Raw genomic sequence first — 27720 nt, 5'->3', positions numbered from 1 at the left:
CTACTAGGTGGAAAGCTAAAGCAACAACTAAGTGTCGTGTGCAGAAGTTGCAAAAAAGGAAAAATGGCGTTTAAACCGGTAATGAGCCCATGCTAACTTAACACGGTGTAAAGATATCCAGGACCTAGATGACACCTCCCCATGATCCGGAAACGAACTGAATAAGATAATAGAAGTGCCATCTCATGAGAGCAGATTGCAAGTTTATATGTGGACGGTCCGCAAGGTAAAGCATTAAAAACTAGGAAAATTTAATGCTAAAGAAAAATAAAACAGCCAAGTACTTTATCGAGTCTTAAGCCAATAGGCAAGGTAAATAATAAAAACTTGACAAATAAGTCAATGAATTGTCAATGAAATGCTAGTACTCAGCATATCAAACATGAAAAAGGTCTATGACATAACTGTGTATGCAAAATAAGCTGCAACAGCCTCCAATAGGAAGTCACCGTCTTCATCCGAAAACAGTTCAGCCATCCAATTTAAAAGCGGAAAAGAACATACGTGCTCTCCCAGCACCGGATCCTCTATCACCATCAGAGGACAGCTCGGTGGGTTTTCAAGAAAGCTCTGTTCCAAGAAAGACTGTGCTGCCGCCAGTAAATTCCAGGGACCAAGTAGTCCATGCATCAATGCCACAGCCATAATCCTTTCGCCAGGACAAACCAACTCGTGAGTAATGATAGGAGTCATCAGCTGATTAAAGTCGACGTCAGGAGAAACCGGTCCGCAGAGACACAAATCAATGGCCCAATCGAAATCACAGGTCAGGCAGTGAAATACAGGCTGGACACAGGTGAAGTAGTAGAATCGAAAAGATAATCCATATGCCGTGCTTAATATCGCCAACGGCATTGTGCCATAATATTCTAGCATGTGATTGCGGAACAGTGTCAGCAGCTGCAGGGTGGGAGGTTGCATAGGAGGGACATCCATATTTAAAAATGTAAAAAAGCACAAGAGCGTCCGCTGGTAATGCAAGTAAAAATGCCAATCCACGAACCAGAGTGGAGAAAATAGAATGAAAGGAAGCAGGGATGACTCCAAAGATTTTCTCAAATGAAGTCACGAGACCACTGGTAACAACTTTAAAAAAGTGCGCCAGGGCCTTTGTGGAGGATGCGTTAAAGATAGTCGGAACCATCTTGCTGAAATTGAAAGGCAAATCTGAATTGAAAAGGGTCTGCACCTCTGTACGGGTGTTCGCTATGTGAAGCACGAAAGTTTCACGGGCCGAACTCAAGGCCACCTCTCTCTGAGACAAAAGAGCTCTTATTCTTGCCATGCCGTTGAAATCTGTCCCAAGGTTGGTATTTGTGGCCAGATTGAAAACTCCCTATGTTCATGTGTGGGAGGAAATAGAACATTTCTGCAGCAAATAACCCGTTCACTTACTGTTACGATAAAAGGAATACTTTTAATTAACTCAGAACAATCTTCATTATTGAGCATCAAATAACTACCATTTTCCAACAACTTGAACGTGGGGATGATAGCAGGAACTGGCGTGCCTTGCAACACGCAAGCCATATTTGGTCGGTGTTTGTTGCATGAACCGTGTAACTGTATGTGCCTACACATTAGTGAATGATCTGGCGTCTCAGTGCATTCCTCTCCATTCAGATAAACTTCTTGATCATCTTTGAAACATCTGTATGTGTATGGAAGCGACCAGACCTCATGAAGAAAAGCACTACCTAAAGGTTCATAACGACCTATTGGTATATATTTCATACAATTTGAAAACTTATATAAAGCAAAAGGCAGCGTTATTAAACCGTGGATAAGGCACGTTGCCAAAAAACCCGCAATCCTCTGCTGATGATGTCACTGAGCATGTCATGAATGATGTAATATGTGACATCATCAGCAGTGGATTACGGGTAATAGTATCTCTAGTTTACTCCCCTATAGCTGTCTTTCTTTTAACATAAGTGTCTGTTTCCTTCCCTTATACTTACTGTTTTTGGTTCGCTTCCGGTTCGCGTACCGGCGAGCGAACTGGGAAGCGAACTAAGAGAAATAGAGGTTGGCACAGTTCCAAATATTGTACCAATTTTTTAATAACGGGGAGGTAGTTCTGAAAAGAACTTTTTTTTATTGTTTTTGTTGTTTTATATTTTTTTTATTATTTTTCGGAACATTTTTTTACTTTTTTTGAATTTTTCTGAACAGTTTTATATTTTTTTGGGTTTTTCTTGGAGGGGGCAATGAAAACGATTCATTGTAAAGGGCTCAACAGGAGCAACAAAACAAAAAAAGAAGTATTTATTATTTTGGGCGTTTCGTACAAACTTGCATATGATAGTCAATAGCTCTGTTGATCAGAGTGATGCTTCTTTCTCCGTAGGAAATGAATCCATCGCAAAATACGCAGATGTGTTTTACTTCACCAAATTTCATTTGTATATTTGGCACCATCTCCCTGCCCTCTGGTCCCGTTACTTCCGGTACAACAGATCTTCTGGCCATAATAGGGAGATTATCTAGGTCGTTCCGAAACTGTGCAGCACTGTAGTTGTTAGGATGCCACCTAGTCATATGGCGATGCATTGTGTAGTTTCCGAAACTGTATTTTTTCTCGGTTCCTCTGGACAGTCTATCTTGACATATAAGGCAAGTTACGTATCTTGCATTTACTTTTTTCTGACCTTTGGGAATTTAAAAAAATTGCCAAATGAAGTTTTCTTTCCGGTGAGACGTCCTGGGCTGCTCAGGCAAAAACTGCCTCTCTTCGTGCTCGTCGTCCTGTTCCTCTTCTTCCTCTTCTTGTTGAATTATAACTTGAGCAGGTGGTCCACTCTTCCTTGGATGTGGTGGAGGTGGTGGGGAAGCACCAGCTGAAGCTACTAGAGAAGCCATTGCTCAGTGATCACAAAGGGTCTTTCTCTCACAATGATGAAAGTCAGAGTGAGGAAAGAAGGAGGGATTTTCATCATTTGGGAAAAACAAGAGTTCTCAACCAATCAAAAGTGTTCATTTTAGATTATATGACCTAGTCTTACATCATTAGGAAACCAAAAGTGAAATGAACCAATGAAAAGTGTTATTACCAAGTCACATGACTTGCTGTGTTTACGTTAAGCGCTTTGCAGGGCCTCCCGGTTTGCTTCCAGAAACCTGCGCTTTGCGACTCGCTTCGCGTACCAGTTCGCTAACGTAGCACGTCATATGACGTATCACGCGACAACGTGAAACGTCATGCGGACGGGAGGCGTCACGATGTTGTTTTCTAACGCGGCACTTGCGGTAAAGAAACGTTTACCGGCTCGCGGTCTATTTCGCGGCATCAAGGTCAGCTAACGGGAAGCTTCCCGATTCGCGAAGCGGGAACGAAGAAAAAAAAATATTAAAAAAAAAAATTATTCATAAACATATAAAATATATTTTTGGATTTAAAGAAGAATACATTTTACAGCTACAGATATTAGCTGTTAAAAAACCAATGAAATTCACAGAAAAAACCATAGGTTATAGACCATATATAGTTAGGAATTAGCATTTACAAAACATTGAAAATTCACTGAAAAAACCATAGGTTATAGACCATATATAGTTAGGAATTAGCATTTAGAAAACCTTATTTTACTCACACAAAACCATTGAAATTCCATATATAGTTAGTTGCACTAACTATATATCGCGCACCCGCAATCCACTGCTGATGATGTCACATATTACATCATTCATGACATGGTCAGTGACATCACTGATGACATCACTGATGACATCTCAAATGACATCACTGATGACATCATCTAGTGTCTGTGTGTTTTTGTAAAGTTTAAATACGTTTTACATATTGAAGAATGAGTGGATGTATGGAAGACTGAGTGTGTGTGTGGCTGGCTGGGAGGTGTGTGACTCTGTGCATATCAATGTGTACTTGTATCAGTGATTGTATAAGAGAGTAAGTATGTGTTAGTATATGTGTGAAAAGTATGGTGTTCTGTGTTTAACTATAGATGAGGAAATCGAAGTGTGATTGATTCTTCACAGGACTGACTAGGTGTATGAGTGCATATGATAGTGTTCTAATAATAACTGACTGTATGTATGAGTAATTGTATGGGTGAATGAGTGAATGTGTGTGTAGACGTACGAATCAGTGAGTGCGTATGTAGTAACTGGTATTGGTGTGTCATGATGTCATCAGTGATGTCATTTGAGATGTCATCAGTGATGTCATTTCAGATGTCATTAGTGATGTCATCAGTGATGTCACTGAAGTATGGTGTTCTGTGTTTAACTGTATAGATGAAGAAATGGAAGTGTGATTGATTCTTTACAGGACTGACTTGGTGTGTGAGTAACTCCATGGATGAGTGGCAGTGTGTGACTGTCTGCATAGGTGTATGAGTGCATATGATAGTGTTGTAATAATGAGTGACTGTATGTATGAGTGATTGTATGGGTGAATGAGTGAATGTGTGTGTAGACGTAGGAATCAGTGAGTGCATATGTAGTAACTGGTATTGGTGTGTCATGATGTCATCAGTGATGTCATTTGAGATGTCATCAGTGATGTCATCAGTGATGTCATTTGAGATGTCATCAGTGATGTCATCAGTGATGTCACTGACCATGTCATGAATGATGTAATATGTGACATCATCAGCAGTGGATTGCGGGTGCGCGATATATAGTTAGTGCAACTAACTATATATGGAATTTCAATGGTTTTGTGTGAGTAAAATAAGGTTTTCTAAATGCTAATTCCTAACTATATATGGTCTATAACCTATGGTTTTTTCAGTGAATTTTCAAGGTTTTGTAAATGCTAATTCCTAACTATATATGGTCTATAACCTATGGTTTTTTCTGTGAATATATATATATATACACATATCCAAACCAAGACGCTCCTGCTGGCAACCCCTCGACTTTGGCTGGGGTGGCTCGAACCGGCGGAGCAGCCGGAATCAATATCCCTGAACAAACGGCGTTCCTTACGAGCACTCAGGTACAGGACGAACAGACCACAATCCACTTAGAAGTCCAAAAAGGTTGATTTATTCAATTCATAAATCACTGTGACGCGTTTCGCACTCCACAGAGTGCTTGATCACACAAATTGCATTAGTTGCTAAACATCTTTTATGTTTCCACATTGGTTGCAATAGACGACGGACTATAGTTGTCAGTGCAATACTGTTAGTTGGTAAACATATCGCCATTTTGTAACGATGTATACTTGTTACTATTATGTTTAAGTTCATGTATAGCTTCCTTCTAGAATCCGTATAATGAATCATGAGTTAATGTACACCAAATTCATACTAATTTGTGATTTGTCATGATATAAAATAGACTCAGTCGTGTTTATACTCTATAAATCTACTGTACACGATTGTAATGTCCCAGTGCTTTATTTACCGACACATAGGGTTAGGTTATCCAAGGGTAGCTTTTGGTAAACCCAGTTAATGTCAGGGAGGAAGGACTGGTCATTCGTTAGTGACCGGCTCCTGAAACTGAGCCGGGAAGCCACCAGATCTTCAACGAGACTCCAAGAGAAGAATCAAGCACAACCCCCAAATGTAAGAGGAAGACCAAGAAATACCAGACCGAGAGGAGGAAGAAATGCAAACAAAGGAACAAACTGAACAAGCAACCAACTGCCAGTGGGAACAGGAAAGGCACAACAGAAGACAAAATAATTATGGATAATTGTCTGATCTTTAACACCTTGGCTGCTTCGAACGTTCCGCGCCAGTGCATAACGTTCCAAAAACGGGTGGGGCTGCGTCGGCCTTTCGCAGCACCAGCCAGGTAGTGCTCCCGTCGGCCGTTAGCCGACAGGAGCACGGAAAGGGTTAAACAAAAAACTTTGATCAATCATTACATAAAATTATTTTATAAATTGTAGTTTAAAGTTCATCAAAGCAAGATTTCACATTTCTGGATTGTCCCGCCGGTGTTATGTGTCAAATAATTGCCTCACATTGTTAATAAATGTGATTGTTAAACCGTATGAATAATTCCAACTGATAATCAGAACACTTCCGGCTTCTATTGTTCGGTTCTTGTGATCAACAGATTTTGTATTTTGTTACTAAAATTACACAGAAACAATTGTTGTTAAAGTGATGCCCCTAATTCATGCTCAAGGACAACCTTCCCACTGTAGTGGTGCAAATGCCCATCATCTCTATAACCAGCATATATTTAAAATATAATCATCTAACTATTGTTTAGATTATTTGAAATAAATAAATGTAATTATAACGCCCACTTGCATAATATAAAAAACTTGTGGTAATGTGTGATCAAGTGCAATTAAAAAGTATAAACAGTTCAATTATGATTCGGAAAGGAGAGAGGCGACAGAATGAATAAAGGTCATTACAAGTGTGTATACAGTTCCTCATTCTGGTTCAGGCCATGTGGGGTGAGACTGAGAGTCCGTAAGCTTAAACTGTGTCGTGATTTTTGCTGCCTTAATTTTCGTTCACGATCACTACCCCGATCATGACATTCCACTTGTTCAATTGCATAGAACTTACATTTTTTCAAATCACTGTCATGATGGGATTCCATGTGCTTGACCACCACATTATTTCGATCTCTATTTGTCGTTGCTCTCACATGATCCAATATATATATTTTTATGTACACACAGACACACACACTTATATATTTATATATATATATATATATATATATATATATCAATAATACCTTTAGTGATAGAGAGTGTTTCCATTAGAAAGGCATTTTTGCATAGTTTTTTAATGACTTTCTCTCTGTTTAACGAATCTGCATGTAACCATAAAATAAAAAATTATTCCAAATTGGGTTTTTGATAGCAGGTTTTGTGCAAATCAGTCAAGGGATCCAAAAAATTAAGGGGTCTCAAAAGTGACGTTTTCCATTTTAACTCCATAGGATTATGGTTCCTCAGTACACAACAAAATGGCTGATCAGAATTACACCAAATATGGCTTGTAATTAGAATTGTACTTAAGGAAGCACCTTTGTTTGATTTGTTGAAAATCTGTTCAGTGGTTTTTGACAAAACAATATTCCAATAATGTATACGGTGGGCTTGAAATGGTTAAAAACATTAGAGATAGCTAGATCATTAACCCATGGATTTTGCATAAAACAGGATTCATGTATGATTCGTGTACCGAACTCTAAAACAGAAAAGGATTTTTTTCACTGTTAGCCATTTAAGGGCCATAAATGTAAACTAAGGCCCATGGACTAAAATATGCTTACAAAACATTTAAGTCCACTTACAAACTCAGTGAAAGTCAAGTTATGGTTACAAAACAAAATCTAAAAAAACACTGGACATTTGGAAATTATGGCTGCCTCTGCAATTCATAATTACCACAGTAGCAATGCAAACCCATAATTCTCTCACCAAATGATCTCGCAAGATTCATACTAATTAATAACAACACCTAAAAGTACAATGGCATTACATCACGTCACATGGACAAACCAGTAAATTATGCTACGTTCCTAGTCGTCTGGTGCATAGCATAATGGTAATGTGAAATGTAATCTGACCTGTAAAATGATTTAAAATGGAAAGGGCCATATAACGTTAATGCACAGCTGAACTTGGCCATCTGTGGCAGGCTGTGGGTATAGCCTGTTGAAAACGAGATTTTGTAGGACATTCCAGCTGTGCACTGATTCTAAAGAGTAATGGCGCTTACACAAAATGCTTCAAAGGTATTCCGTATTCCAATGTGAAAATATAATTAGATTTTAAAGAGTGTAAATGACATCTCCTTCTAATGTGAACAACGCGCCTGTATTATCAGTAAGATGCCCTTAGCATACTTTTGTACATTTAACTGTTTAATCTTTTTATGTTTTCTAGAGCAAATTTCGGAGCAACATGAAAGTGGGAGCAATGGTGATATTCGTCTTCACAAGTAGAGCCAAGTGTTCAGGAAGAAAAGATCACACAGGGTCGTACTCCGAAAAATAATGTTTGTTTGAAAAGTAAGATACATTTTCATCTCTATATAGTGGCATGGATGAGTGCCAGAGCCGAGAGCCAATTAACACTTCACATTTTTTATTTGACAGTTTTATATAGCGCCAACTCAACCCGAAGGTATTGGAGTGCTTTACATGAGCACTTGCTACTTTACACAAGGATGGAATCATTTGTTTTTGTTATTCAGGCAAGGGGAGATTAAATGATCTGCCCAGAATCACAGGATGTTGACTCCAGGCCAGACTCGAACCTCGATCCCCAGTTCCAACTTCGGCAGCTCTGACAGTAGCATTGGCTCATAGTCCACTAAGATTTTCTATATTCTCTAAGCGAATGAAAAGGATATAAATGGAACTGCCGAGACCTGGCATGAGTGTCGTTATAAATGCAACAGACCAGGCAGGAGTGGTCATTATAAATTCAACAGACCAAACCAGGCAGGAGTGGTCATATTAGGACAGTGACATTTCGATCAATTCTCGATGGCTCCATGTGCTAAAAACCATAGACCAAAGCAGGAGATCAATCTATATGCCTGTTATATTTTTAAAAAACTCAATTTTTCATTCAATCAAAAGTCAGTAAATTTGAAATTTTCTTCTGAAATTCGTAACGATCAAGGGTAAACGCAGGTGTTTTATCATGCCTGTGAAATTATTCAGTATAGACAGGAATACCCCCAAAAGCCAGTGGGCAAGAATTTACTACATTTCACATGTGCTCCTCTGTAGTGGGAATTCCAGCCCATGTCTATTCCAAATACACACGTCTTACTTGTTAAACTCGGGGTCTGTTTTAGAGTTGGAGGATGGGTACTCCTTCACAAATGTGATGGATAGCCAATCTGCCTTATCGCAAGTGCCATAGCATATAATGCACTTGTAATAAGTTAGATGGGATAGCCATCATATTTGTGACACAGTAACCCATGCACCAAACTCTAAATCAGGCCTTCTGTGTTTTCAAGGAAATACCCCAGCGGAAGTATTGTATAGCTGTGGGATATTTCCATTCTAAATAAGCACAGAATAGAATCACAGTTACAAATATCGGGGCAGATTTACAAGCCCCTTGCATCATTTTTGCACTGCTGTTGCTTCACTTTTTGTGATGCAGTGGCGGCGTAAAAATGCGGCCCATTTACAACGTGACACATCTAGGGAGATGAGTCACTTTGTAAAGCCCTGTGTCACATTATACGCTTGCTTAGAGCAGGCGTAGGGAGTGACGCAGCACAATGAGTATAGGTCTCTCCATGCATTGCTGGCGTTGCGTCGTGCTTACAACATGACTCCAGCAATACATGACTTTTGACTTAACAGATGCGTCAGAATTTCAGACGCATGTGTCAATCCTTGCACCATGGTGCGCCATATTGTAAACACGACGCATCCATGGTGGCACAAGGGTTTCTCAGGGTGGCGTGGGGAACGTGACGCAGCTCTACAGATGCGTCACTTTCTTGTAAATCTGCCCCATCGTGTTTGGGCGGGTTGGGGGGAATTTTGGCAATGCATCTTCTTGACTCTGCTGCAGGGTGATTACAAATTTTCAGAAATGAAAAAGACAGACTCCTCTTGGCAATGCAAAGACAACTCTTTACTGTTGCTACAGGGAGACACACTGTCCATGTGCATAGGCAGGCAGCCGGTCTCAATTTGACACATCACACACAGCTTGTTTTATACAAAACCAAAAAACAAGGATTGCAAAAGTTCAGCTGTGAATCATTACATCAGTTACAGATTAATACATGCCAATCATAAGAACTATGAAGTCACCTGTGACCCTTGACTTCAGCATAATTCAATACATATTCTTTATTGCAGTTTCTAACGATGCTTAACAATCTTTGCCATTCTTGTACATGAGCGCATGTGTCTTCATGGTAAATACAATTTTGGTAAAGTGTGTGCTTTTATCATTGTGCACCTAAGACTTCTGTGTGCCCTAAGCTAATTACATTTCCTGCAGCCATTGTCCAATCAGGTTACAATCTATTTGGAGACACATAGTGCGTGCCGATGAGCCTGTATGTTAAAACCATAAATATTTTCAAGATTGCTAAACACAAGTTGGCCTTTAACTGCAATCTTTCAAGTTTCCTATTCCATTGTCATCAAGCAAACTCTTAACCTTCCTCTCGTCAGCACAAGATTTGGGCCTACACTGGTCTCTAACCACACACAGCTATGTGCTGTCTGTTCGTTTTTGTTGTTGCGCCATGTTTTTATGTTTACATATCTTACTATGTGTTCATTTTTTTGAATTTCCTACCATATTCCCCCCTCTAGTTGATATTTCAACTACTTGATGTAAAGCTGTGTCTACACTTGGCAGTAGGTGATATAAGTTACTCTGAGAATCCATTAGTTGTGCTGGTGTCTTAACTGAAAACATCCCACCTGCCTTTGCACCCATTCTTCTACAACATGCTATGATCAACTGTACAACACAATATATTGATAGCAAGACCACAATAGCTGGCAACAAGGCTCCCAACAGCCCCAACATCAATGATGGCAGTAATGATAACCACCCACTAGACCAATTATCCTTCATCAAATATTGCTCAGATATGAATTTACCTTGAAAAAATTAAAAGACAAGAGACGTTTGGCAAAACAGAAACAAGTTGGTTTAACTAAATGCAGCAACCGGGAGAGCATCAAAAGAGTTGTGTCTGAAGACAGTCTTAATGTACAGACGTTTTGACTGGTGATACATACAGTTCTTAAGGTACAATAAAACAATTACACATTTTTGCAAATCATGTAGATCTGGGCCTAATCATGAACCATAAATATAACCATCAGATAAGGGGAACACAGGTGGCTCTCGACCTCGTAGAGTGTGTATGTGTCCAGATATGCGGCATGGGAAGCGCATAATCACTGCATATGGTGTGCATGCTGTATTCTAATTGGCTGAGTATTCCTAACTACATGTGGTATCTGATTTTGTGGTATTTAGGGAACGTGCACCTTTGGCCAAATGTGTTTTATTGGGGCCAATCTCCTTGGACCTGTTTGTCGTGTAACTGCCTATCTGTGGGATCGATCATGGTTTTCACTGTTTGAGGCATTTTGCATTTGTCTTCCGGCCAGGTGTAACCTCACCTGTGACCTATCAATCGGTAGGCTTGGGTTTTGGTCACCGGACCTGTCTGACCACGCATCTCTGACTCTGGATTGGTGGAGGGGTCATCTCGGGTGAATTCAACAGCAAAGATACAAGTTTGTTATTACATGCACTTATAGCATGGCGGACAGTGTTATATTTACTGAAATCTCATTATTATGCGTACATTTGTTATAGGGTAAATCAACATAGTTTTACTGGTATTGACAACTATGTGTGCATAGATTATGGTGTACATTGACATTGCATTTACTGTTATTGATGTTGTTATGCATGCATATATCATGGCCAACATTAACATCACATTCACCAATATTAACACTACTATCTCCTTTTGCACACTATGCAGTGTCTGTGTGGCCTCTAATAGAGTTCCTTTGTCTGCATCATTCGCTGGGATTATAATGCAGCACACAGTCCCAGTGTTCATGCATACCCCTCCTTGCATGGACGTCCTAATTCAAGTACATAGCAGGGTTGCATCACCATCATTCTTATGGCATGCAGCTCCTCGTTCATGGTGTTAAATCCATTGTTGGTACTGGTAATAACCTTAAGTTCCCATTGAGTAATTTGAAGCATCGGCTGAAAGCTCCCGAAACACCATTGAACAGGCAGTACTCTTGGGGAACATCTTTCCAAGTACTTGTACCATAATACTCTGCAGTTCTCTTCCTTTGACTATGATGTAGCAAGGTAATTGGACTGCTCATGGGGTGTGCATGAAAACTAACAAATTAATTCCAGGAATTACCAAAACCGGACCGTGCAAGGTAACAGTGGAGCAGATTCCACCCCAGTTTTGTGGTATCTGGGCATATAGCAGGTCTTCACACTGCCAGTAATAATCCATGATGCCAGACGTGCCCCCTGTGTGTCGGCGTCATTTATTGTGGTCTCACAACCAATATTTCAACCTACACTGACAGTGCCATAATGAAATAGACGTTAGTCTCATGACAGTCTGAGAACTTATTGTGCTATCTAACCAAGTGTAACATGAAATGTTTTCATCCCAGATATGCACACACTTCTTTATTGTCTCCTGACTAACATCTGTACAATTCCATAAATATATAACCCTACAGGGAAATTAAACATCGGGATGCCATTGATCATGGGCAAAGACTGAACGGGTGACTCTAAATCCTGGCCTACGATCACAATCTGGGGTAAAGGATTTATTACTTGCCTGTTACACCCAGTAGGTGGGTGTGTTACTCCTAAAAAAACAAAACTCTAAGACCATCTGTATCCAATCAATAGTAGTAGGGCGACCTGTCTTCTTCATATGTGATATCTCATCTCTGATGTCCTGTCTATCTGTGAGAATGTATAACACTTCTGCTAATGAGTCATATTTCATGGTTTTAACTAAAATAACATACTACTTTAACATGTGTTAACTACATTTGGGCCTTAATCCTACACCAGAAGAGATGCAGCAAATATAGAGCTGTACTTGGGGTTACTTCTTTTGTTGAATTTAACCTTTCTGACCTGGTGGCATGAGAAATGAGGGAGCTCACAAATCAGGAGTCATTAGTATTTTCTGAATCTATTTTTGACATGTGTTGAATACCACATTTTATCTGACAACTGAGTACGTGCATTACGGGTCGCTGTATTATTCTTAGAGAGTCCTCTTTGTACATGTAAACTTTTAGAACTAAAGGGTACTTCGCTATAGAAGAGCAGAAAGGATAGTACCAAGAGCCAGAAAAGAGACATTAAAACACAAATACATATTTTTTGTGCCTTTTTTTCAAAAAACAGTCCAAAGGTAGAGGTGGAGTGAGGTATTCATACAATGATAACCTTCTTCTCCCCTCGTGTTCCATTAGCATTGTTCATGTTGTTGGCTGGATGCTGGGTTTAGATGAACATCGGTACGGTGAAACCAGGGCTTTCTGCCATCCACCTTGAGGGCTGGTGGAGGTCACTATGGTCACAGTATATGGGCCTTTAAATTGTCTTTCAAACCATTTTCGGACAAAGTTCTTTACAAACACTTGGTCTCCTACATGCACAACTGGGAGGTCAACCTCAGCTGTAGCACGCTTCTCCTTAGTTACCTGTTTAGAAATTAATCTTGCACATTTCATTAGTTCACAAAAGTAGATATGCTTCTCATCATTTAGGATCGCTGCAGAGCTTTCTCCCTTTACATTACTTCTAGTGGCAGGGACATGATTATCCATGGATCTCCCTGGCACTATTTGATGGGGTGATGGTCAGAACTAGGTGTATTCCTAAGGGACAAGAGTGCTATTTGTAGACAATGCAACAATTTTAATGTAGTACATAACTTATTGATTACACTCTTAAAGAGGCCTTTCAGGCTCTCGACAATACCAAAACTTTGAGGATGGTACACAGAGGATAATTTTTGTTTCATCCATAACTGTGGTGTGATATACATAAATATTGTGTTGACGAAATGAGTGCCATTGTCATACCTTATCCCTTCTGGAACTCCCCATTGTGGAATTACTTCATGAATCAGTATTGTAGCTAGCTGCTGATGTAGCATTGCAATGGACACATGGTCCTGCTTCAATCTGTCAAGAAAAAGGGCAGATGACAACAATGAGGTAAATGTAGTTGCTGCACCTATCAATTATATCAATAAAGTCCATATGAAGAGCTTTAAAGGGACCTTGTGCTCAAGGAATGGTAGAATCGATCACTTTCAGTGTGGGATTAGGGGTAAAATGCTGACAGACAATACAGTTATGAAAGTACATGGTAAGTATGTTGTGTAAATTCAGAACAAACCAGTCTTCTTGTATTTGTATAGACAATGAATCTCTTGAGGTATGAGCTGGTATATGTAACTGATACAGAGCTATCATAAGGAAAAGCCTGTGGCCTTACTGGTCTACCTGTAGATACTTGTCTATACACTAGGTCTTCCCCTGACTGGGTGCATCTTCTATCTTCCCATAACTGTTACTCATGCAAAGGAGCAGCCTACTGCAGTTCTTGCAGATGTAACAGCACTGTCTCAGCATAATGAGGCGTCTCATTGTCTGTGGTAGTATTGAATTCAGACTCTGGTGGTGAGGCATTATGAGCGTCCAGAACAAGGACATTTTGTGAACCTGATGTCATAGGTGTGGGTGTGCGCCTAGCTACAACTTTAACTGCCTGATTTGCTAGGGCATTACCACAGGACACAACATCGTGTCTACTTGTATGTACTGTACATTTCACAACTGCCACTGCCTATGGTACCATGAGTGCCTCTATTAGAGCCTCTAAGAGGTTCCTATGCATAACTGGACTTCTGTCTGACTTCAGGAAACCTCTCCTGGCCCATCACATAATGCTAGAATACACAGTGGTTGTCACATAAGCTGAATCTGAATAGATTGTAATGACTTCTCCTGCTCCTTACTTAGGAGCCGTTATTAGTGCTGTTCTTTCTGCTGCTCAGGTGGAATAATGCACTGATAATGTCAACTGCTCTATTATATGCAGTGTATTAGAGGACTCATGCTGTTGTTCCCTGATTACTGCTGCACCTGTGTGTCTAATTCCTATGTCCTGGTCATTAGTAGAAGAACGTTCAACTAAATAGACAATGCTAGCCTGTATAGGATCTTTGTTGCCTGACTAGATTAATTGGGAATATAGGTTGTACAGTCATGTGCATCATCCTCAGAGTCAAATATTGGCTGGGCAAAGAATGTTGCAGGATTCATTGTATGGCCCTTCACAACCTTCTAAGATGATAGTGATAATATCACCTCATATCCTGACACTCTTTGTGTAGTCAGAGTGGTTTTAACCTTCTGAATAATAGCAAATACTACATGCTTTCCATAGAGCGCCAAAGGTGGCCCATAACTACGGGGGTGCTCTTATGCACTGCAGAGGCTGCGTTAGCGAGATCCTGCTTACAGGGATAATGTCCTTTTGTTAATTAATCCAGCAGTTCACTGAAATATACAGTGGGCTTGTGTCCTAAAGCATATTTGTGTGTAAGGAAGGCTGACATCACCTGACCATTGCAATGGCAGAATAAATACAACTCCTTGGTATAGTTAGGAATTCCTAAAACTGGAGCATTTGTTATTTCAGTCTTCAATTTTTTGAAAGACTCTCATCTCTGGTGAACAAGTTATCTTGTCATTCCTGTCTTTTCTTGTTTGATAGAACCTAACAAGGGCCTTATTAACATGCTATAATAAAAAACCCATTGTCTCACATAATAGCAAAGACCTGCACTAGATTTCACTTTTATAAAAATAAAGAACATCATCTTTTAATTAGAGAAACGTGAGTTTGGTGGGGATTTGTGTACCCTGTCCTGAAAAAGGAGCTTAGACTCCGAAACATGTTGACACACACACATGGAAGGTAATGCACATTGCCCTGCATAATACACCTCCATATCCTGCACGTTTTTAATAGCGCTAGCCCGGGGGCTGATTAAAATAGTTTCTTTACCCCACGAGCCAGGCTCTTTTTAAACATCACTCGCCATATAACTCCACCACTCATGCACATAAATAAAACCCTCACACACACCACACATAGTCATCAGCTGAAAGCGCTCCCGCGTAGTCGCTGGTTGAAGCACGCCACATCCCGTAGAGGGGTGCGAAGACCCCAATGATGAAGCATGACACCAAGGGTTCTTTTGGTGTGTGAGGGGTATTTTACAAACGCAGGGTGCTCCCAATCTGAGTAGGGAAACCCTTCCTTAGTGGATTATTTTTGTTTATATGCGACTGACTAGGGAGAACGAATCCATCTATACTCTCTCTCCCCTCTTTGATATTTTGGTTATTCGGAATTGTGTGGCAGTACTAATAAGACTAACATCATGGGGACCCTTAGTCCACAAGGTGGCTGGTACCGGGACAGATCTGCTTCCCTAACAGAATCAAAAGCTCTATCTGGTGTGGGCATCCTTACTTCTACACTTTTTTCATCGGTATGTCATCTTGGAAAATTATAAAATTTTACAACAATTCCCTGGCTCAATGAAGATGACGTATGACCATAAAACATGATTATGGTCACTTGGTATCAGAGCACCATAGGTTGGTGTTACTTCTAAAGCCTCTATTTGCAATATTAATTCAACATCAGACATCCAAGTCTTGCTCAAAAAATAAATCTTTAGGTAATTGAGCTTCCTTTCCCAATATCTCTGGTGTCTCTGCTATAATTTTATACACCGCTGTAGTAAATGCTTCAATATCAGCAGGTCATGCTCTAATCTGATCTCCGGTAGTGGAATCTACTGTTAATGCCATGATCCTGGAAGATGAAACTCCAGGGGTGGAACAAATCATGGTCCCATCAGATTGAAAATAAATAGTCATATTATTTTTTGGCCATTCGATCTCTTCCTAGTAGATTAGCTCGGGCAGCTAGAGAAAACAGTAAATAGCCATCAATGTCCCTCCCTCCTGCTTCCATCTCCACTGGTTTATAAAAGAAACCCTTATCATTTCCCCAGAGAATCCTTGTCTGTCCATTGATCTCTTAGAAATTGAAAGGCTTCATTCTTTAATACTGGACCTAGTTGCTCCTGTATCCATCTTAAATGCATACGTTTTGTCGTTGATAGCTACCATCACAGTGTGTTCCTCATCTGGCCTGTGTGTCCCTGACACATAGAAATATTCTTTGAGCACCTTCATTGTATATGGCCATTGGCGTGGGTCTCCCTTCCATTTGTTTTGCTGTTGCCTCCTGTGTTTTTGCTGGTTTAGATGCTTTGGGCACTTTGCGATAGGAACTACAATACAGAGTAGGGGAGGAGATTTCCTATCACCTGCCTGGCTAAGTCTGCTTTCAACAATGCTTTCTTCACCTCCTGCCAGGAAGCTGCACTAGAGAGGACAGAACTGGCTTTGGCTGGGTACAGACACTCTCTGCCTTCAGAGAACAAAGGATTTTTGTCTGGGAATTAAGAGGAATTTTTGCCAAGGAGAAGAGCCGGAGAATACTGCCCCTGTGCTTTTTGATGTCTGGGGTTGGCGTGCAGTGGCTTCTTGCTGCCAAGTAAAAGAGAAAAAGGACTTTGCTGTTTGTTTTGTCACCGGCTTGAAGAAAATATCTCCAAGGGCTTGAAACTGAGCTTGCCTTCTGTTCTGAAGTCTCAGAGACAGAATAACTTCACTACCAGCTCCCCTGGATTTCCTTGCTGGGAATTCCAACCTGCAAAGAGGTGCCTGCTGCAGTTTAGGACCTCTAGAGACTGTTTGTCGCTGGGAGCTGGAAGATTGACGCAACGAGGAAGAAGTGTGTTGCATCCGCACCTGTTTCTGATGGATCGCCGAGCCACAAGGAAGAAGCGTGCCGCATCCGCACCTGGTTCCGACACCTTGCCGAGCCACCAGGAAGAAGCATCCCGCATCCCCACCGAGTCAGAGGAAACCGCTGCAGCGCCTGCTGTGTGGCTGCAAAAGTTCACACATCGTACCGGATCATCGCATTGAGGTGCCATTGTGTCGCATTGCACCGGATCGTCGCATCGCGGCTCCATCTTGTCGCATCGTAAAAAAAAGCAGTAAGAAACGTACGCATCCCCTCCTCTCCGGTAAGGAACAGACACATCACCCCCCCCCCCCCCCCCCTGCGCTGCAGTAAGGAACAGGCCCATTACCTCCCCGGAAGCAAGGAACTGACGCATCACCTTCCCTGCGACCCTTGTGTTTGTTTTGCATGACGCATCTAAGGTACTTTGTGGGAGAAGTGTTGAATTTACAACTTGTCTTGAACTGAACTATTTCTACCATTTAAGAGCATTATTTTTGATACTGTATTTTGGATTCATGTCATTTGTTCTTGTTTTGGTTTAGATAAAGATTGCTTATTTTTTCAAAACTGGTGTGGTGTTCATTTGTAGTGTTTTCACTGTATTAATGTATGTGTTCACAAATGCTTTACACACTGCCTCTGAGATAAGCCTGTCTGCTCGTGCCAAGCTATCAAGGAGGTGAGCAGGGGTTATTTTAGGAGTGTATCCCCCTTACCCTGACTTGAAGCAAGGGCCCCTACTTGGACAAAGGTACTTACCTCTGCCTACTAGAGACCTCCATTTCTGACATTTGTGGGCAGCGGTGAGGATCCTGGACTTGCTTTTGTGATTTACATACAGTGATTTGTGTATACTACTAGTGAGTGCAGACTGGAGATAAAGCACCTTCTGTTGCAAGGATCCTGCTCATACACAGAACTGTGCACAGAGACCTAGGACATCAGTGAATTGTGGTGTACCAGAAACTCACCTCAGTACCTAGAAAAACCCCAACCAGCTAGCCTCAGTTTCACATTAGCTCTTTGTCCTATAGCAAAGTAACCAATGATTAGACAACCTAGAACATGCGACTTAGGACTATCTCAGGAATGGTGAGAAGTGAGAACACTCTTTTGTTATACTCTCATACTAGTCCACAACAGGAGTAAAAAAGAGACATGGTCAGGTTAAAATATTTATTTTAACAACGTGATCTCATGTGCAGTATTTTAGCCAACATAAGCAGACATATGATTAAAAATAATATGGTCAGCATGGGAAACATCCTTTACGACGCAACTTTTACCACGCAGTGCCTTTACAACGCAGGTTTTTCAACGCAAGTCATTACAAAGAATTGCGCTGGGGGGCGCTCTAGGAAAGGTAATAGTTTAATTTACTATCCAACACCTTACCTACTATCCACGGGGACTGGAGTTGGAATAGTAAATTAAACTATTCACTTTCCAGCACCCCCCCAACGTAAGTCGTTGTAACGACATGCGTTGAAAAACCTGCGTTATAAAGGCATGCGTAGGAAAAGCATGCGTTGTAACAACGTACATCTGTCCGCATGGTTACAATTCCATAAAATACAAAAGGAGGAATCATATTACAATGATAGTGAAAACAGGTCCTATAGCGCCTAATTTTAACACCCTCCCTATATAGGAACTATGTATTATAAACTATAGAAGGTCTCCTAGGCTTGTTTTGGGGGACCCCATTACCTTTCCGCTCAGTAACAGTAAATTACATCTGGATCAGCATAGACTCTCTGCATCCTTGGAAGAGGAAATCTTCCAAGTGCTGAAATCATCGCTAGTGTCTGATAATAAGGACACCATAATCTTACTTGGCTCACAGCTGCCAAAATGTTGTGTCTAGAAAACGTTATCCGAACATGTCGAAAAACAACTAACATGTTTTGATAACCTTGACTGCTTTAGCACTCACTGTGCAGACTAGTGGCACGATGTAAGTCTAGAGATGTCGAAAACAAACCTTTTCTCATGTATAAACCTTTGTGAAGATTAACTTACAAAAACAGCTATGCAGTGTCGTGTGCAAAAGCCGCAAAAGGTAAAATGGTGTTTAAACTTCGAATAAGCCATGCTAACATAACATGCACACAAAGCAGGCCCTAGGCCATACTTTTCTTCCTGGTTGGGCAGTAGTGCTTCTTCAAAAGGCCTGTCTCCAGAGGAGTTGGAGGACAGGGAGACAAAAACAAGATGCATGAATTGGAGCTCACGTAGCTCACGCTGGGGAAAGAAGATAAGGAATTGTCATTTCAGAGAGAGAAATTAGTCCTAGAAAAGAAAAAGATGCTTTTAGAGCATGAAAGAGGGTTGGGGGAGTTGGATCTGATAGCAAAAAGTTTTAGAAATCAGTCCCTCTGGAGGCAGAACACCATCAGTACCTGTAGAAGGAAAAGTATACATTCCCAAAGATGTTATTAAGGATTTTATGAATCATGAGGACAGTGGTTTAAGGCCTATGAGGTAGCAATGATGCCCCGTAGAATCCCTGAGAGAGACTGGGTAGCGGGGTTGTGGGGCCGCTGTATCAGTGATGGGAGGGACACCTTGTTCGACCTGCCCACTGAGGATCAGATGTCCTATGCCCCCATGAAGGAAACCTTAGTAGCCAGGTATGGATTGACCCCAGAACGTTTTAGGCAGAAATGTAGAAATTGCAAGAAGCTGGAGTCTTTCACCTCGGTGGAGTATGTGTCTTTGTTGTGCAGAGCATTAAGGGTAGCAAAGTAAATGATTTTCAGGCACTCTATGATTTAGTTGCATGGGAGAACTCGTCCAATAATTGTTTTCCAGAGCTACGCCAACACCTGATTGAGAGTAAGCTGACTGAGCCCAGGCAGCTTGCTGTGGAAGCGGACTGTTGGGTCAGTAACAGTGTCCACAAGGGTCATGTGGGAGACTTTGCCAAAGGGGGGCAGGGCCCCAGCAGAAGAGTGGAAGGACAAGGGTAAACAGAAGGAGTTCCAGAAAGGGCCCCAAAGTAATCCCCAAATGAACCAAGGCAAGGGTTGCCAGCCTCCCCGTGAGAAGAGACCCAGGGTCCCAACAGGTAAAACTGTTAAGAGGGGTCCAAAAACATGTTTTAGTTGTGGTCAGGTGGGTCACTTAAAGGAATTCCCAAGTGTCCCAACACAGGGACCACTGCACGCACTGGTGTACCGCCCCAGGAACTGGCTAGTGTAGCCTTAGGGGTGGAGATGGGTGCCCAAGGTGGGTGGGATCCCGCACAGATATCCCTAGTCTCTTTAGGAGACAGTGAGATTGTCCCTATGGCTCATCAGCCTGATAACACTAAAAAGTACAGGCAGTGGGTGACCATGAATGGGCATAGGGTGGAGGTTCTTAGAGACACCAGAGCTTGTGTGACAGCAGTCGGTTGTCGGCTCGTGTCTGAAGAGCAGGTGATCCCCAACGCATTCTACACGGTAGTTGCTGCTGACAATTCAGAGTGCCACTGCAAGGTGGCACAGGTTCCCTTTGAGTGGTGGGGGGGGTCTCAGTTACCTTTCAAGCAGCTGTGAGGCCAGCCTGGCTTGTTGACTGTCTGCTAGGCAATGATTTGAAGAGCTCCCCTTGGGGCAAGGTGGAGAGAAGGTTTCAATTGAAGATGTTGGGTCAGCCTAAGTGGGCGTGTGTGGCCACTCGGTCAATGGCAGCTGGTAAGGGTATTCAAGAGGACCCGGAGCCTGACAGAGTGGCCCAGGTGCCTGTCTTAAAGAGAAGAGGCAGGGGGCACAGGAAACTGGCCCTCAAAGTTCCCACGGTACAGGAGGAGGCAAACTTTGAGGGTGATGCCCTGGAGCCTACAGGGGAACAAGTGGCTGAACTGCGGGACCTGCCTAAGCTGACCCATTGGCAGCAGAAAGGAGGCCCCTCCAGGGAAGAGTTCTGCGAGGAGTAGAAGTGCCCTTCTCTTGTGGGTTTGGGGCAACATGCTGCAAACCAGGCAGCAGGTGATCAGTCTGGATCACATTGGATTTACTGGGGGAATGGTCTCCTGTATAGCGAGCCTAAGGTTGCTGAGCCTGGGTCAGCCCGTATGCTGGTGGTACCCCAGCGCTTCAGAGCTTTCCGACTGGGTCTGACTCATGATGTGCCTTTAGCAGGACATTTGGGGCAAGACAAAATCTTTGAAAGGCTTGTCTCCCACTTTTACTGGCCCCAAATGCGCAAGAGTTCAGATACTCATTGCAGGGCTTGTCAGATTTGCCAGGCAAGTGGTAAGAGTGAGAGTAAGCACAAGGCTCCTCTCCAACCTTTCCCTGTGGTCAGCACCCCCTTTGAGAGGGTGGGTATTGACTCGGGCTGGGCGTAGTTTGCGAAGTAGAGCTACGCGAGCTACGTGTAACACTACGCGAACAGCGTAGTACCCTGTTCGCACTGTGCAAGAAGCCGTTTTCAATGATAGCACAGTGCGGACAAGCATCTGGCACTGTGCAATCATTGAAAACAGCATTTTGCACAGTGCGAGCTGTAGTTTTCTGCCGCCTGAGTAGATTTTTACTCAAGCGGCAGCTTTCTCAACGTGGACTGGTAGTTTCTCATCGCGAGCAGTCGTGCGCATACGCGACCACTCGCAATGAGAAGCCTGACCTCCCCGCGTTGAGAATCTCACCGGGAGGTTTAATTTACAGACTCACGATTGGCAACTTGATGTTGCTGATTGCGAACGAGGAAAAAGTCTTGCCGGGATGTCATTTTGCTTGCTCGCGGTCGCTAACTTGACGTTGAGGACCGCGAGCGCTGCACCAAGACTGACGCTCATCCCATCCCCAGAGCGGATGAGCCCATCGATTGGTTGGGGACCTCCCGGTACCTCAGTACGTTTGTCTTAACATCTGGGGACTGGCAGATCGCCTTAACTGATGGGGCAAGAGGGAGGTCAGCATTCTCAACACCAGATGGGCACTACCAATTCCGGGTGCTGCCCTTTGAGAGGTTGGTCAACCAGGTGTTGGCTGGACTGGAAGATTTTAGTGCCGCCTATCTGGATGAGAAAGAAGTGTTCAGTGCCACTTGGAAGGAACATCTGCACCACCTCTGTGAAGTGTTGAAGGAGCTGCGAAGGGCAGGACTCATGATCAAGGAGAGGAGGCGACTTTGATGGGGAGAGCATTCGGGATTGCCTTGGGGCTGTTTTTCACTGGTTCCATCTAAACAGCCTTAAGTGCAATTCCGACAAGTCCGAAGTTCTTTTCTTTGGGTGCGATACAGAACCAGACTGGCAGACCTGGTGGCCACGGGATATGTTCCCTCCGTCCTGCTCCTCTCAGGTCGCTAAGAATCTGGGGGTGAAGATGGATAACAGGCTTTCCTTAAAATCCCAGATCCTGGGGGTGTCGGGCATGTGCTTTGGCATCCTCAGGATGTTGCGGAGGTTTCTTCCTCTGTTATCCGTGGAACATAGGACGCTGACTGTCCAGGCTCTGATCGGGTCCAGGTTGGATTATTCCAACGTTCTTTACCTGGGCCTCCCAGAGTACTTGTTGCAGCGGCTACAAGTGGCACAGAATGCCGCTGCCAGGGCAGTCTTTGGCCTTAGCAGGCGTTCCAGGGCCTCGGGTTTGTTGGCAACGTTACACTGGCTTCCTATCCGCAAGAGGATTGCCTTTAAGGCGCTGACCTTGGCCTATAAAGCCCTTCACAAGGAGGGAGCCAAATACCTCCAAAAGAGACTGGTCTTTTATCATCCGACCAGGTCTCTAAGGTCGGAAGCCTTGCACCTTGCAGTTGTTCCCCGGGTAAAGAAAGCGCGCCTTGGAGGCCGCTCTTTCGGACTGCTGGCATCTCAGCTCTGGAACTCTTTACCACTGGCCCTACGGGGAGCGACCAGCCTACTGGCTTTCAGGAAGGGCCTCAAAACGTGGCTGTTTACTCAGTAGCCGGTCTCCCGCTAACTTCCGGCCTATTCTTCTGTTAGTTTTTATCTTGGTGTTATGTTTTTTATGTGGCAGCATTGTTTCTTTCTCCATTAAAGCGCCGGGACACTCTTTTTGAGTAGCCGTGCGCTATAGAAATCAATAAATAACATAACATAACATAACAAGGTGAGTAAGTGCCAGATCGGGCAGGGTTCTGTGGTGTACTTAGGTCACCAGTTCGGGAGGTGCCAGGTGGCGCCCCTAAAGCCCAAGATTGATACCATTCTGACTTGTGAACCCTCAAGACCCAGACAGAGGTGAGAGCCTTTTTAAGACTCACAAGGTATTACAGGAGGGTTGTCAGGGGGTATGGCAGCATGGATGCACCCTTAACAGAGCTGACTTCCAGGAAGCAGCCCAAGAAAGTGAACTATAGAAACCCAAGAAACTGAAGCTTTTGATGCCCTGAAATCTGCCATGTGCACGGCGCCCGTGCTTCAGGCGCCCAACTTCTCAAGAGAATTCATTGTGCAGACAGATGCTTCAGAGCATGGTGTGGAGCTGTGCTCTCACAGTTGAATGAAGAGGGCCTAGACCAACCTGTAGCCTTCCTTAGTAGGAGGTTACTTCCACAGGAACAGAGGTTGATTAAAGTGTGTATTTGCTGTGGTCTGGGCTCTAAAGACGTTGAGACCATACTTGTTTGGAACTCACTTCTGGGTTCAGATGGACCACAGTCCCCTCAGATGGTTGATGCAGATGAGGGGTGAGAATCCAAAACTTGAGGTAGTCTATTTCCCTAGAGGGGATGGACTTTACGGTGGAACACCATCCTGTGCCCTGGTACAGCACACACCAATGCTGATGGTCTGTCCAGATTTTTCTCCCTTAGTGAAAAGAATTCCCAAGAGGGTGGGCAGTTCTCCCCACTTTTCAGCTGGAGTGGATACGTGTTAGACTTGGTACCATTGGCGTGAGTCTCCCTTCTATTTTTTTTGCTGTTGCCTCCTGTGTTTTTGCTGGTCTAGATGCTTTGGGCACTTTGCCACTGCTGCTCAGTGCCAAAGTGCAAGTGCTCCCTTTGGAAAATTATTGTTATGGATTAGTGATTCTATGATTGGTTATTTGATTTACTTGTTAGACCCTAGTACAGTGCACCATGTGTGCCCAGGGCCTGTGAATCAAATGCTGCTTGTGGGCTTGCAGCACTGATTGTGCCACCCACAGAAGCAGCCTGTAAAATGTGACTTAGGCCATTGCAGAGCCTGTATGCAGTCTGGGACAGCCATGTTGACTTGGTAAGTGCACACACACTTGCCAGTCCCCAAACCTTCCAGTTTCTGCATGTTAGTCACCCCTATGGTAGGCCCAAGGTACCCCTTTGGGCAGGGTGCACTGTATGTGGAAGGTAGGACATCCTCTGATGTGTGTTTCATGTCCTGTTAGTGAAATACTGCCAAATGCGTTTTTCACTATTGCTAGGCTATCTGTTCCCGTAGGCCAGAATGGGAAGTTTGCTTATAACATCTTATAAACATAACTGACCCTTGGAACAAGGTAGGAGAATAACGTTTAGTATGCCTGAACTCAGAATGCTAAAGGGCATCTTTTGATGTGGGTGATTTTTACATTCTGTGTTTGAAAATACCACTTTTAGAAAGTAGATATTTTCTTGCCTAACCATACAGTCTGCCTGTATGCAGTTTGTATGCATGTTTGGCTTTTGAATGACAGGGGCTAGAGGAGGGCAGCCTGATGAGTCAGGGCTGGGCTGAATGGAACTGGGTTGAAGTTAGAGTAGGGGTAGGGGATTTCCTTTCACCTGCCTGGGCCAGGTCTGCGTTCAACAATGCTGTCTCTACCTCCTGCCAGTAAGCTGCACTTGAGAGGACAGAACTGCTTTTGGTTGGGTACAGACACTCTCTGCCTTCAGGGAACAAAGGATTGTTGTGAATTAAAACTGGGACCCAGACCCCAGATTTTTAGATCACTTCTGGGAATCAAGATGAACCTTTGCCATGGAGAAGAGCCGGAGAAGCTGAGGAGGAATACTGCCCCTGTGCTGTTTGCCGTCTTGGGTTTGCCTGCAGTGGCTGCTTGCTGACAAGGAAAGGAGAAAAATAACTTTGCTGTTTGCTTTGTCACCTGCTTGAAGAAAAGATCTCCAATGGTTTTAAACTGAGCTTGACTCCTGTTCTGAAGTCTCAGGGACATAAAGACTTCACCACCAGCTCCCCTGAATTTTCTTACTGGGAATTCTAACCTGCAAAGAGGTGACTGCTGCTGTTTAGGACCTCTAGAGACTGTTTGTCGCTGGGAGCTGGAAGATCAATGCAACGAGGAATAAGGGTGTTGCATCCGCACCTGTTTCTGATGCATCGCCGAGTCACTAGGAAGAAGCATGCCGTATCCACCCCTGGTTCTGACGTATCGCTGAAGAAACCGCTGCTGCGCCTGCTGTGCGCGTGCAAAAGTTCACACATAGTACTGGATCGTCATATTGCATTGCGGCGCCATTTTGTCGCACCGCACTAGATCGTCGCATCGCAGCGCCATCTTGTCGCATCATAAACGGAACGCAGTAAGAAACAGATGGGTCCCCGCCACTCCAGTAAGGAACAGATGCATCGCCTCCCCTGTGCTGCAGTAAGGAACAGACACAGTGCCACCCCCGAAGCAAGGAACTGACGCAACACCTTCCCTGCGACCCTTTTGTTTGTTTTGCGTGATGCATCTAAGATACGTTGTGGGAAAAGTGTTGCATTCACGACTTGCCTTGAACTGAACTATTTCTACCATTTAAGAGCCTTTTTTTTATACTGTATTGTGGATGTTTGTTGTTTGGTCTTGTTTTGGTTTAGATAATATTACTTATTTTTTCTAAACTGGTGTAGTGTCTGTTGGACTTGTCCATTTTTGCAGGGTCATACCTGAACTTTTTGCCTTCCTCCTGTATTTTGTCTGACCTGTTGTCAGTGCTAAAGTGCATATGTTCTCCCTATTGTAAATTGATGTATGGATTAGTGATTCCATGATTGGCTGGTTTGGTTTACTTGTCAGACCCTAGTACAGTGCACTGAGTGTGCCCAGGGCTTGTAAACCAAATGCTGCTGGTGGGCTTGCAGTACTGGTTGTGCCCCTCACAGAAGCAGCCTGTAAAAGTGTGTCTCAGGTCTGCCTTTGCGGAGCTTGTGTGCAGTCTGGTACTGCCATGCTGACTGCACCTACTTGCCAGTCCCTAAACCTTCCCTTTTCTTCAAATCAGACACCCCTATGGTAGGCCCAAGGGCAGGGTGCAATGTAAGTATAAGGTAGGACATGCCCTGGTGTGTGTGGCATGTCCTAATAGTGAATTACAGCCATTTTCATTTTTCACTATTGCAAGGCTATCTGTTCTCCATAGGCCAGTATGGGCAGTTAGAATATTACATCTTATAATCCTAACTGACTGAGGGATCATGGTAGAAATTCGATTCAGTATGCCTGAACTCAGAATGATGCAATACATCTTTTAGTGAAATTGGTTTTAACATTCTGTGTTTGAAAATACTACGTTTAGAAAGTAGGGGCTAGATGTAGGTAAATAGGATTTACCGATTCTAAAATACCGAATCATACCGATTTGGTATTTTAGAATCTGTAAATGCTATGTAGATAATCATTCGGTAAAAAATACAGAATCGTTAAGATTCGGTATTTACCGAATCGGTAATTACCAATTCGGTACTTGCCATTCATTCCTATGGGCCTGGAGGCCCATAGGAATGAATGTCAATTACCGAATCGGTAAATACCGATTCGGTAAAAGGAGGAATACATTGAAGGGTGGCAGGATGTTACTTTGACACCCTGTTGAACCCCTCAATTGTGTATGGGTGCACATGTTGAAGACATACATGCCCTAAGGGCATGTATGTCTGCAACATGGCACTGAAGCAATTTGCATAAAATTGCTTTTTGTTTTTTTTCTTTTTTTACCACGAACTTGTAGTTGGTGGTAAATAACGAATCCCAAAAAGGGGAAAGCACTCATTTGAGTGCTCCCTACATTGCTAATTCGGTAATTTACCGATTCGGTATTTTAAGGAATCAGTAATTTACCGATTCCTTAAAATACAGAATCGGTAAATTACTGAATTAGTAAATTGGACACCTACATCTCAGTAGCCTAATTCCGGTCGGTAACGGCCGAAATTCGGTATTTTCGTCCGTTACCGACCGGAATTAGGCTTCCTACATCTGGCCCTAGGTCTTTTCTTGTCTAACTATCCAAACCTGCCTCTGCTGTGTTGTGTATTCCTTGTCTGGAGTTTTTGTGACAGGGCTGTGGCTTTCCAGGAGACAGGGTGAGCCAGCCCAGTGGTGAATAGAGAGATCTGCATCTAGATAGGAGGGATGAGTTGCACCTGGGAACTGAATAGGGCTGTGCCTTCCCTCCTGTGGTGCATCTGA

At 43.0% G+C, this 27720-nt stretch overlaps 1 protein-coding gene across 1 annotated transcript in view; it reads left to right on the top strand.

Moving 5' to 3' along the window:
* CHRM3 (cholinergic receptor muscarinic 3) overlaps positions 1-27720 on the top strand; it is a 2680897-nt gene that overhangs the window by 2633745 nt on the left and 19432 nt on the right. The window contains exon 10 of the mRNA XM_078649289.1: positions 7841-7965. The gene's annotated coding sequence lies outside the window, so the exon portion shown is untranslated. The remainder of the gene's footprint in view (positions 1-7840; positions 7966-27720) is intronic.

The sequence above is a fragment of the Lissotriton helveticus genome, chromosome 6 (assembly GCF_964261635.1).
Source record: "Lissotriton helveticus chromosome 6, aLisHel1.1, whole genome shotgun sequence".
NCBI lineage: Eukaryota > Metazoa > Chordata > Amphibia > Caudata > Salamandridae > Lissotriton > Lissotriton helveticus.
This window is presented reverse-complemented; position numbering and strand designations above follow the sequence as displayed.